Genomic DNA, 12,434 nt, shown 5'->3' with positions numbered 1-12,434 from the left:
CACAGAATTTTGGATAAGCTCGAGCAATTCGACACGTGTCTCCGTATGCATGCTGTATATTGAACATCTAGATTCTAGACGATAGAAAAATAAATTGCAAGCGAATTTGCATAAGACTAAAATCCTATTTGATGTCACAGAAATAATGGTCTTCCTTTCAGTCTCCTTTGACACAAACCGAAAGGGTTCTTTTATTTAGAAATGCGGGAGGCCTATCATCTTTGGAGTAATCATCACAATATTTCTACGCGGTAAATTGGAACGAAATATAACAATGCAGATCTCAGTTGAATTTGCACACGAAAAACGGCAGAATTATTATTATTATTATTATTATTATTATTATTATTATTATTATTATTATTATTATTATTATTATTATTATTATTATTATAAGCCAAGCTTTCATTATCGAGTTTAAACGTAAATCGGTTTGCATTCTGAAGATGAGCACCCGAAAGGACGAATATTCAATTTTTCTTTTAATGAAACTACTTCGATCTCGCAACATTTCGCTTTTTCTCGTTTTATGATTTGCAACACACACACACATATATATGATAAATAAATAAATAAATATATATATATATATATATATATATATATATATATATATATATATATATACGTACATTATATATATTTATATATATATATATATATATATATATATATATATATATATATATATATATATATATATATATATATATGTATATATATATATGCAGAGAGAAAGAGAGAGATTTGTAATATAGTTTAAATACACCAAACGTGATGTTCGGAAACAAAAAGCCACAAATAGAAATAAAAAATTTCAAGACATCATCTATCCCAGGGTTACGAGAGTACTCTATTAATGCTGATCTATCCAAGAGGACTAAGATAACTACTATGAACGTTAACTCGGAAGACTAGCAAATTTTGACATAGATTGTAATAGTTTTTTTTTATAACAAATAGGCTGACATAAGACTCTTTTTGAAGTTTGTTTTAATGATGTTACTGTTCTTAAAATATATATTTTTTTATTTTAATTGTTTATTACTATTCATATAATTTATTTATTTCCTTACTTCCTTTCCTCACTGTGCTATTTTTTCCTATTGGAGTCCTTGACTTAAAGCATCTTGCTTTTCCAACTAAGGTTGCAGCTTAGCTAGTAATGATTACAATACAAATAAATAAATAATTAAACCGACTCGAAAACATGACCTTCTTAGCGGGGATAATAATAATAATAATAATAATAATAATAATAATAATAATAATAATAATAATAATAATAATAAGTTTCGCATTTAGATTAACGGTCGCATGTGAATGGCAAAAGTAATGGACAGGGCTGTATATACAGTATGTAGGCCTATATCATCAGCGTCCAAGCCCCCTCTCCACAAAGCTATGACCGGGGAGCTATCGCCTATCGGTGGCCGTGGGAGAGTTAGGCAATGCCTGGTATACTCAGCAGGTAGATCAATAGGCTTAGCGATGTTGCAGACACCACTAGAAACTATCGAGCTTGAGGCTTGAGCTGTCTTGAACACCTGTCCAACAGATTACTAAGTAGAGGAATTATTAAGCCATGTCCATAGATTATTTCAACAAAAATCATTTTACTGATATTGGGGTTACACAGCATTTATATACTTTATTCAATTATAAATTTTCATTACTAAAAATTGTTACAGATCGACGTACTAAGCTTTATAAAAATAAGGACTCGATTACAGGATCTGGTCGAAATTCGAGCCTTATTCTCGGCTCAAAAAATTTATCGGTATTGTTCGTTCACAACTTCACCGTCCCTGATCCTTGTTAGCCCTAGCTAGAGATTGATGGATTTTTTATCTTTTTAATTTTTTTTTCTAACTTTTCTATATTTTTATGGCGCTTAAGGATAGGCTATATCTGCTTAGTCATCAGCAGCTATTGATTGCCCTGTCCCTCCTGGTAAGTCTCTTGGACATTGCTCTGTCATTATTATTATTATTATTATTATTATTATTTTTATTATTATTAATTGCTAAGCTACAGCTCTAGTTTGAAAAGCAGAATGCTATAAGCCCAAGGGATCCGACAGGGAAAGTAGCCCAGTGAGGAAAGGCAATAAGGAAATAAATAAACTACAAGAGACACCATGAAATGAAATATTTCAAGAACTATAACAATATTAAAAGGATCCACCTTAAAGGAGAGGTTTGTTTAAAATATTAAGCATTGCCTAAATTTGTGAAAATTGGTCGTCGGGTGCGAGTAAAAATAAGTTCCTATGATGCCCGAAAACTAACAAAGAAAAGATGAGAACAAATAACCAAATTGCGTGGTTTTGTATAGTAGCCTACCCCATCAAAGTCCCGTTATTGTGTTTGGTAGGCCTACCGCACATGGTTAGGGTCGTAAGAAAGTTACAGGAATGATATATAAAGGGGGTCATTAAAAGAAGTTCAATAATGGTATAAAGATATGGTCAGACACAGACTTATAGATACATATACATACATTCTTTACTAATAAGTACATTTAAGATGGGATAAAAACCTTTGATTGCAAGCTAACCCAATGCCAGGCTGAATTCATTCCAATATAAAATATTAGATGGAACACAAGATTTTGCCACATATCTCAGTTGGTAATAAACACATATTTTACAACACATAATGTACTATTCATGTCTTTTCCTACCCTGTAGTAGGTAGTAGGTTGGCCAGGGCACCAGGCACCCGTTGAGATTCTACCGTTAGAGAGTTATGGGGTCCGTTGACTGTCTAGACCATGGATCGGGTAACTTTTTTGAGTGTTACCCCAATAATATTTTATAATAAAATTAATTTACCCCTGACTTGTCTCTCAGAGTACTACAAGTAGTCTGAGAGACAAACCAATTTTCTTATCGAATTCGCAATATATATAGTGCGATAATGTTTAACTGTTTAATTGATCTATCATTAGGAAGTAAAGGTCTGTATTTTTTGGCATAGGAAAAGTGCAAAAAAAAAAAAATCGTAAGAAATTATGCATTTATAAACTGAAATAAATCAGTCACCCTATTTAGCATTACATGGCCCAGAAGCAAAATTATTGACTATATTGTCTTTAAAATTCATTAAAAAAAAAAAAACAGGAAAAAGTTATTTAATCCACAATTATGGGGAAATTTTTTTACCCTTTCTGGCATAAGCCTAGGAAATAGATAAAACTTACGAAAAAAAAACATTAACTTGAATATTTAATTAATTACAGCTCCTTCAGGCTTTGGAAGTAATGATGATGTTTCTTCTTTACAAACTCAATATCAGGGATTTTTATGCCATTGCTACTTGGATGCTGCCTTCAGGATCCAGCCAGTTTCTGTATTTTGTTTTTAGATTTACAATGGTAGAAAAACTTAGTTAAAAAAGCTAGGTTGTTGCAAAAGGTAGAAGCATTTTATTTGCTTCCAATAGTGCAGTTTTATGAGCATTTTCAGCTTTTGACATCCAAAAATTTGAGAGGTCATCCTTGGTCTCAAATTTCATGCTAGTTTCACTGATGGGACGAAGTTCAATAAGCTTTTCTGCCAACCCTTCACGCTTTTCAGGCAAATCAGCCAGTTCACATTCGAAGGGATATACTGTACAACCCAGTTTATAGGATGGGAATCAAGTTCTGGAAAGTAGTTGCAAAACCTATTCCTAAGTTAAGACAGGTGCCTTATGACCAATTCCTACATGTCACAAAGACTGCAAAAACTTTGCCAGGTTTGGAAAGACGGCAGTGTTATTGGCATTTACTTTTTAGTTTCAATGCTAAAGCCCTGAAACAAATGCTGAAATTTTTTCCCTAGCTAAGATGAGATCAATTTTCTTTACTTGCAATACCTTATTCAGCTCATTTACATGTCCAACATATCGCAGCAAAGTATGCAAGAAGAGCTAGTCAAGTTGATTTTCTGAACTTGTCTGCAAGTTTGTGTTTTTGATTAATCAGAAAAATTTCAAATTCGGTTTTAAGAACCCACACTTTATCTTTTTAACTACGATGTAAAACACGTAATACTAGAGTAATAGACTTATTAAACAGGTTGAATATATTTTATATAGATTATTGAATATTATAATATCATATAGAGGAAGTAGTAGCATCTGATATCAAACAGTATTTCTCCATTTCCGTAGTTCTTTAGATTTGGGGCTCTTAAGTACATACTTTTTCTCCAATTTTCAAAATCGTTCAATATTACCCCCCCCCCCAAAAAAAATGTCTAGATTACCCCTTTTGGGGTAATTTACTCCTGTTCCCCGACCACTGGAACTCTAGACAGTACTACATTGGATTATTCTGTCTGGTACTGGTCATTTTCCCTTTGCCTACACATACACCGAATAGTCTGTCATATTCTTTACATATTCTCCTCTGTTCTCTTACACCTGACAACATTGAGATTACCAAATAATTCCTCTTCACCTAAGGGGTTACTGCACTATCATTGTTCAGTGGCCACTTACCTCTAGGCACGGGTAGAAGAGACTCTTTAGCTATGGTAAGCAACTCCCATAGGAGAGGGACACTCCAAAATCAAACCATTGTTCTCTGGTCTTGGGTAGTGCCATAGCCTCTGTACCATGATCTTCCACTATCTTGGGTTAGAGTTCTCTTGCTTGAGGGTACACTCGGGCACCCTATTCTATCTTATTTCTCTTCCTCTTGTTTTGTTAAAGTTTTTATAGTTTATAAGGGAGATATTTATTTCAATGTTAATTTCTTGAAATATTTTATTTTTCCTTGTTTCCTTTCCTCATTAGGCTATTTTCCCTGTTGGAGTACCTGGGCTTATAGCATCCTGCTTTTCCAACTAGGGTTGCAGCTTAGCAAGTAATAATAATAATAATAATAATGATAATAATAATAATAATAATAATAATAATAATGTAAGAGATTTAAATTTCACTGTAACTACTGGAGCAACTGTCATTTAAAGGTGACTAAAGAAGAAGTGAACTGCTGTGCTGTATGTCGACTCAAATGTCAAGTTTGAGTGACTTCTTGTTTTGATTTGTCAAATTGTTGGTGTGACTTTAGTAAGAAGGTGGCCAGTTTTCTTGTACTAAGTATAAACGGAATATAAAACGGGTAATTTGAGATCACGCTCATTTAGATGATATGTTTAAATTAATCAACGAAGTATCCCTTGCTATTTGGATTGTGGATGGAAGTTTAGAAAACATGACTATTAGAGGCCAAGGATGCTTGGAACCGCCTTTGCACATTGGAAGAAATTCTTATGAGGAACCAAAGGTAATTTATATTCATTATTTGTCTGATAAAGTAAGCATACAATTTTTTGTCAGGTACTCGTAAATGCAAAGCTTCCATTATAGAACCGTGCAATATTATTTAAGGTTAAATTGTAGTTCTTGTCGGGAAAACCATTTCTAATAGAAAAAAACAAACTGTTTTCCCATCATCCTCCCTTTCCAAGGGTACGAAAATATCAATTTCAGGATTCATACGAAAGGTAACATCGGTAAAATTATATGTACGGACAGGGAAACATTTCGAACAGAAACTTTTTCCTGTAGTGAATAACGTGATTTAACCATATTTAACCATTTTAATTGCAAACAAACAGAACAATCAAGAAAACGGTGGGCATTTCTCTAGAGGGAAAAGTTGATTTTTACTAGGAAAGTTTTCTCTGTCCGTAACTATAATAAAACCAACAAATCTAACCACATCTCACCTAACTTAACCTAGTAGTTCCGCTCCGTTTAAAAAATTGTGCTGTATTAGTTAGGACATTGAAGCTTGCATAAATGGATAGATCTTTTCAAATACCTGTACACTGTTTTCAATACCATATACTAATGGCAGAAAGCACTATTAACAAAGTTACAAATATTTAGAAATAACCGTTTTGCTTCCATTGTCGTCATAGAACATATCGTAGGAGCCTGCTTTCTCCCGGTAGTTCAGAACACTGATAAGTGGTGCTTCTGCCATAAGTTACTTGTATGAACAGAATAAAGGGCTCATTGTTTAATATTTTAAACCTTATTTATTTTCAATATTGAAGTATGCAATATACCCTAATCATAGCTTTTATTTTATTGATCATGTTAATAACAAAAGGTTAGAGTAGAAATGCTCATTTGATATATTTAGTCTATATGCGAACAGATTGTGGAGCGCAATGCTACTACTCGCCCTTCGTAAAGTGTGTATTTACCCCTCTATATTTGTATAATTGATAATTAACGCCAAAGTACTTGCCCACGGGGCTAATGCCCCTAGTGAAACATAGTCTGCTTGCCAGAACATAGGAGTACAGTAGTGAGATAATGTTTCTTCATGAGCAAAGCAAGTTTACGGCAGAGTAAAAAAATTTTAAATCTTTAGCTCAATTATGTAACAAGGTCTTTATGATATGAACACTGCTATGAACGACATCATAGCAAATGGGATGGAAAAACACAATTTCTATGTGTCATAATGTCCTGGCAAACAAAAGCTCCAGTGTTTTGATAGTGTTTCATTACTGTTACTATGTTTTGATTACAGTAACTTTTTATTATGATGACTTTGTATGATGATTGATGGAAACAAATTTCAAGAAAGTTAACTTAAATATTAACATGATTGGACAAGTACGCTATATTTTAAGATGTTTCAAACATAATTGATAAAAATGCATATTGCAGAGTCATGGCTTTTCAGTTATTTCTGTTAACTATGGATTTCCATTAGGAATCATTATCAAAAACGTTCAAAACACCACAAAATACGTAACAAACCAGTCTTCTTTTCTACAAACCTTTTATTCTACCATTCTATAATTTTATCGTAGTTCCCAGCTTACAGGCCTAACTAGGCCCCTCTATCCAGGTCACAAACATACCCATGTCACTAGCCTAGCCCCAGGGCAAACCCCCACCCCCCTACCCAGGCCACATACCCTAAAAGTAAATTACATATAATATCTTAACTTGTGATTGAGACATGGAAGGTTGGGGATCATCAGGGTTTCCTGCCAGTCCCTGAGATTGTTGTGGAGGGTAGAGGTGACTTGCTTAAAGTGGTTAATGTGTATTAAGGTATGTACACCCGAATGAAAAGGAGAGTATACATGGGAATCATTGAATGTTAACAAACAAATGAGACATCTCAGGAGGTTAGCCTAGCTGTAGGATGCCGATATTTTGTGTAATTTTTCCTAGATTTATTATGCGGCCTATAGAGTAGATAAGGTTAGTTATGACATTATTTGTCGATTCTCCAGTAAATTTTCCCCACCCAAAACTCCCGATTCCCAATTGAGTGGCCCCCCTATTGTATTAGGATACATTAAGGTATATCTTACTAACTGCTAATTTGTTATAGAAATAAAGGTCATTATCTAAGAAAACGTTATTGTTTATACAAGAAAATTTTATTTTATTAGGAAGGTTTTCCCGACAGGAACTATAATACCTTATTTGGACATTGAAACTTGCATAATTGAATAGATCTTTGCAAATACACTATTTTCAATATTAAACTTACCCGATAATCATGTAGCTGTCAACTCCGTTGCCCGACAGAATTCTATGGAGGGATACGCCAGCTATCACAATACTAGAAGGGGGTGTACTTACCAGCGCCACCTGTGGCCAGGTACTCAAGTACTTCTTGTTGACACCTCCTCAATTATTCCTCTGTCGTGCTTCCGGCAAGACGTTCTGGGATACGCTTATGATCTTCGAGTATTTTCACGGCTAATTGGTGAAGTATTCTCTCAGATTTTGGCTGTCGCTTTACTGGAAACCTTCTTATATTAGCTAGATAGCTTTTATATAGTCCTGATTAACGGTTAACGATCTTTTGCTTGATTTTGGAACCCCCTTTGGCTAACTCTTTGGATTCAAGATGTCTGACATTTCGCAAGCCCCCTCCCATAGACGATGTAGGTCTTGCAATAGGCGTATTCCGAAGGCCTCGGTAGATCCTCACACCGCTTGTTCTGACTGTAGGGACAGGCCCTGTCAGTTAGAAAATCGATGTGAGGAATGCGCCGGACTTTCGGAACTGGAATTTGTCCGTCTTTTGAAATATTCAACTAAGTTAGAGAGAGGTAGAGTTAGGAGGAGTTCTTCTCACTCTTCACTTTTTTCCTCACCTCATGATCCCCTACCTTTTCCTACCCCTGTAGTGGCTACCCCCGAACCTACTGTTTGCCCTCCGCCTGATATGTCTGTTGTTTTGCGTGCTATTCAGGCCTTAGGCGATAAAGTAGAGTCAGTGGTAAGTGATCATAAGTCTCTGATGGCCGAAGTCAAGGAACTTAAGGTCAAGAGTGCAGTGGGTGGAATTAGTGCCAGTGCTGTGACGAGTGCTAGTGTCAGTGCAGTGCCAAGTGCTAGTGTCAGTGCCAGTGTGGTGCGTGAGGATACTTCTGTGCGAGCCAGTCGTCCTCCCAGTCCGGGACCTCTTGCAAGCTCCCAAGCCCAGGGGAGAAGCAATGTCGAAGGGCATAAGGGTTCGGCAGGCCTTGTTAGGCGCACAGAAGTATCCTCGGTGGTTGCGGGCGTGTCTTCCAAAGACCGTCACTCCCACCTGCAGACGATTGAGCCCGTCTTTTTCTCGTCCGCTGATCAACTGTCAGGGAAGAAACGTTGGTCTCAGGTCTCGAGACCACTTAAACGCAGAGTCCAGTCCGCGAGTGCTCAGCCAGGTTGCAGTCATTGGCTCAGCTCTGACTCGCCGCAGTCATCTGTCGACTGCACTCCGCCCAAGAGGAGTAAGGTTCTGCCACAACAGAGCTCGACTGTTAAGGCTTTACCTCAGCCTACTGTAGTTTCTGCCGACCCCAAATGGACTCTTCTACAGTCCATGCAAGCACAGCTTTCGGACTTGATGCGTGAGTGTCGGGCTGAGAGTGTTGCGCCTCCGCCTCCGCCTACACTCCCTCCGCCTGCGCTCGCTCCGCCTGCGCTCGCTCCGCCTGATCGCAGTACCACCTGCCAGGCGTACGATGTTGAGCCTCGTTCTGAGTTTGCTGTTCCCAGTGGTGTTCAGCCTCCGCCTTCTTTAAGGCAACCTTTACAATGGGATCAGGAGGATTATACCTCTCTTCCTCCGCCTCCACTTGCTGCTCCACCAGTGGTGCAACACTCGGTTGAGGTACAACAACCTCTCCCGTCCATGAGTCAGTCTCCTCAGCTCTCGCTGCAGCGAGCTCAACCCTCCACAAGGCAAGCACCACTACACCTTAGCCTTGCGCCTCAGGAGCCTCAGCTTGCGAGACATTTACCTTGTTCTGCGCAGCCTCTACCTCATCGCGCTCCGCTCACACCACAGGAACAGGATCTTGCTACTCCGCTTCCTCCAACAGCTCAGCAAGCGCAACCCTTGGGTTCAACCACTCATGCTAGGAGTCAGCCTCCTCCACCCATGCGCCTTCCTTCTGCTTCGTCTTTTATTCAGCCTTTGCAGTCTGAGCCTCAGGTTTTCCCTCAACAGTTACTTGAAGAGGAAACCACTAATATTGTTCCTACTCGTTCTGACTCTGCTGTTCAGCATTCTTGTCCGATCTCTTCGCTACACTCTGGTGATGAGGCGTCTGATGATGAGGCGGCACACCTGGATCCCTCGTCAGACGTGGATGAATCCAAGCCTTCTCCACAGTCTATTGACTTTCGTAAGGTCTTGGCTCTGCTTAGGGAGGTTTACCCAGACCACTTTGTCTCTGCTATTCCCCGCTCTCCGCCATCTGAGTTTTCGCTGGGCATACAACAAGCTAAGTCCACCTATACTAAGCTAGTCTTAGCAAGGTCCTCTAAGAGAGCGTTAAGGATCTTAGGGGAGTGGCTGCAGACTAAGCAACACCTTGGCAAAACTTCTTTCATGTTCCCTCCGACTAAGCTCACTTCGAAAGCGAGCGTTTGGTATGCCACAGGAGAAGCACCAGGCTTGGGAGTACCTGCCTCTGCCCAGGCTGACTTCTCAAGTCTGGTAGACTCGCCTCGGAGAACTGCAATGAGGCGCTCTAAGGTTTGCTGGACCTTCTCAGACCTTGATCACTTACTGAAGGGAGTATTTAGAGCATTTGAGATGTTCAACTTTCTAGACTGGTGCCTGGGGGCCCTCAGCAAGAAGACCTCTCCTGCGGACAAGGATTCTGCCATGCTATTAATGTCCTGCATGGATAAGGCCATTAGGGATGGATCTGGTGAGCTTGCGTCGATGTTTGTATCAGGGGTTTTGAAGAAAAGGGAACAGCTGTGTACCTTCCTTTCCTCCAGCATTACACCTTGTCAAAGGTCACAACTCCTTTTTGCTCCGCTCTCGAAGTTCCTCTTCCCCGAAGAGCTGGTTAAGGACTTGTCTGCTGCCCTGATACAAAAGGACACACACGATCTTGTAGCCTCATCGGCTCGTAAGTCTAAGGTTGCTACCTCAGTCCCCAAGACTTATCGCTCCCCAGTGGCTGATACCCCTGCTACGAGGTTCATACCGCCCTTTCGTGGTAGAGCCCCCAGCCGAGGAAGCTCCCGTCCAGACTCTTACAGGAGCAAGTCTAGGAAAGGCTCCTATGGTGTTCACTCATCTGATGAGGAATATAGCAAAATTCCTACACTTATCGGACATCAGAGCCTCCCTCTACTTAGACGACTGGCTGTTGAGAGCCTCCACGAGTCGTCGCTGTCTGGAGAATCTCAACTGGACTTTGGACTTAATCAGACAACTGGGTCTGTTAGTCAACATAGAAAAGTCTCAGCTCATTCCCTCCCAATCCATTGTGTACCTGGGAATGGAGATTCGGAGTCAGGATTTTCGGGCTTTTCCATCGGCCCCCAGGATAAGCCAAGCCCTAGAGTGCATCATGAGCATGCTGAAGAGGAGCAGTTGCTCGGTGAGACAGTGGATGAGTCTCACAGGGACCCTTTCATCACTGGCCCTGTTCGTCGAGCTAGGGAGACTCCACCTCCGCCCTCTTCAATTCCATCTTGCAGCTCATTGGGACAAGGGTTCGACTCTCGAAGCAGTCTCTATCCCAATCACCCAAGAGATGAAGACCACTCTCCTGTGGTGGAAGAACAATCTCCTTCTCAGGGAGGGCCTATCGTTGGCTATTCAGACCCCCAATCTTCATCTCTTCTCAGATGCATCGGACTCGGGCTGGGGTGCGACCTTGAACGGACGGGAATGCTCGGGAACGTGGAACGAGGAACAGGGATTGCTCCACATCAACTGCAAGGAGCTACTAGCAGTTCATTTAGCCCTGCTGAACTTCAAGTCCCTCCTGCTAGGCAAAGTGGTGGAGGTGAACTCAGACAACACCACAGCCTTGGCTTACATCTCCAAGCAAGGAGGGACCCATTCGAGGAGCCTAGGGACCTCCTCATTTGGTCAAGAGGTCTAAACCTCTCTCTGGTCACGAGGTTCATTCAGGGCAATATGAACGTCTCAGCAGATCGCCTAAGCAGAAGGAATCAGGTCATTCCCACGGAATGGACCCTCCACAAGAGTGTGTGCAACAGACTTTGGACCTTGTGGGGTCAACCTACCATAGATCTGTTTGCCACCTCCATAACCAAGAGACTTCCGCTGTACTGTTCCCCTGTTCCAGACCCTGCAGCAGTTCATGTGGATGCTTTTCTACTGAACTGGTCCCATCTCGACCTTTACGCATTCCCACCGTTCAAGATAATAAACAAAGTTCTGCAGAAATTCATCTCGCACGAAGGGACACGGCTGACGCTGGTTGCTCCCCTTTGGCCTGCAAGAGAATGGTTCACAGAGGTACTTCAATGGCTAGTCGACATCCCCAGGACTCTACCTCTAAGAGTGGACCTTCTACGTCAACCTCACGTAGACAGGTTGCACCCAAACCTCCACGCTCTTCGGCTGACTGCCTTCAGACTGTCGAAAGATTCGCTAGAGCTAGAGGCTTTTCGAAGGAGGCAGCCAGTGCGATTGCCAGAGCAAGAAGGGTTTCCACTCGTAGAGTCTACCAATCTAAGTGGGAAGTCTTCCGAAGCTGGTGTAGAGCCAATTCAATATCCTCTACCAATACCTCTGTGACCCAAATAGCTGACTTCCTTCTACATCTTAGGAATGAGAGATCCCTTTCAGCCCCTACGATTAAAGGGTATAGGAGTATGTTGGCTTCAGTTCTCCGCCACAGAGGTTTGGACCTTTCTTCCAACAAGGACCTTCAAGACATTCTTAAGTCTTTTGAGACGTCTAAAGAGCGTCGTCTATCCACTCCAGGCTGGAACCTAGACGTAGTCTTAAGGTTCCTTATGTCATCTAGGTTCGAACCTCTCCAGTCAGCTTCCTTCAAGGACCTTACCCTCAAGACTCTTTTTCTCGTCTGCCTTGCAACAGCTAAGAGAGTCAGTGAGGTTCATGCCTTCAGCAAGAACATTGGTTTCACGACCGAATCTGCAACATGTTCTTTTCAGCTCGGATTC

General features: G+C 40.5%; 1 long non-coding RNA gene across 2 annotated transcripts in view; it reads left to right on the top strand.

The window, feature by feature from the left end:
• The window catches only part of LOC137630648 (uncharacterized), a 92,260-nt gene that overhangs the window by 22,942 nt on the left and 56,884 nt on the right, over positions 1 to 12,434 (top strand). The window contains exon 1 of one of the 2 annotated variants that reach the window (XR_011041745.1): positions 4,990 to 5,277. The exons of the other annotated variant lie outside the window; for it this stretch is intronic. This is a non-coding gene — a long non-coding RNA (uncharacterized lncRNA). Of the gene's footprint in view, positions 1 to 4,989; positions 5,278 to 12,434 lie in introns of those variants that run through there. 2 annotated transcript variants of the gene reach the window in all.

Source organism: Palaemon carinicauda, chromosome 38 (genome assembly GCF_036898095.1).
Source record: "Palaemon carinicauda isolate YSFRI2023 chromosome 38, ASM3689809v2, whole genome shotgun sequence".
Classification (NCBI taxonomy): Eukaryota; Metazoa; Arthropoda; class Malacostraca; order Decapoda; family Palaemonidae; genus Palaemon; species Palaemon carinicauda.
Note: the sequence above shows the minus strand (reverse complement) of the source record. Positions and strands in the feature narration are given on the sequence as shown.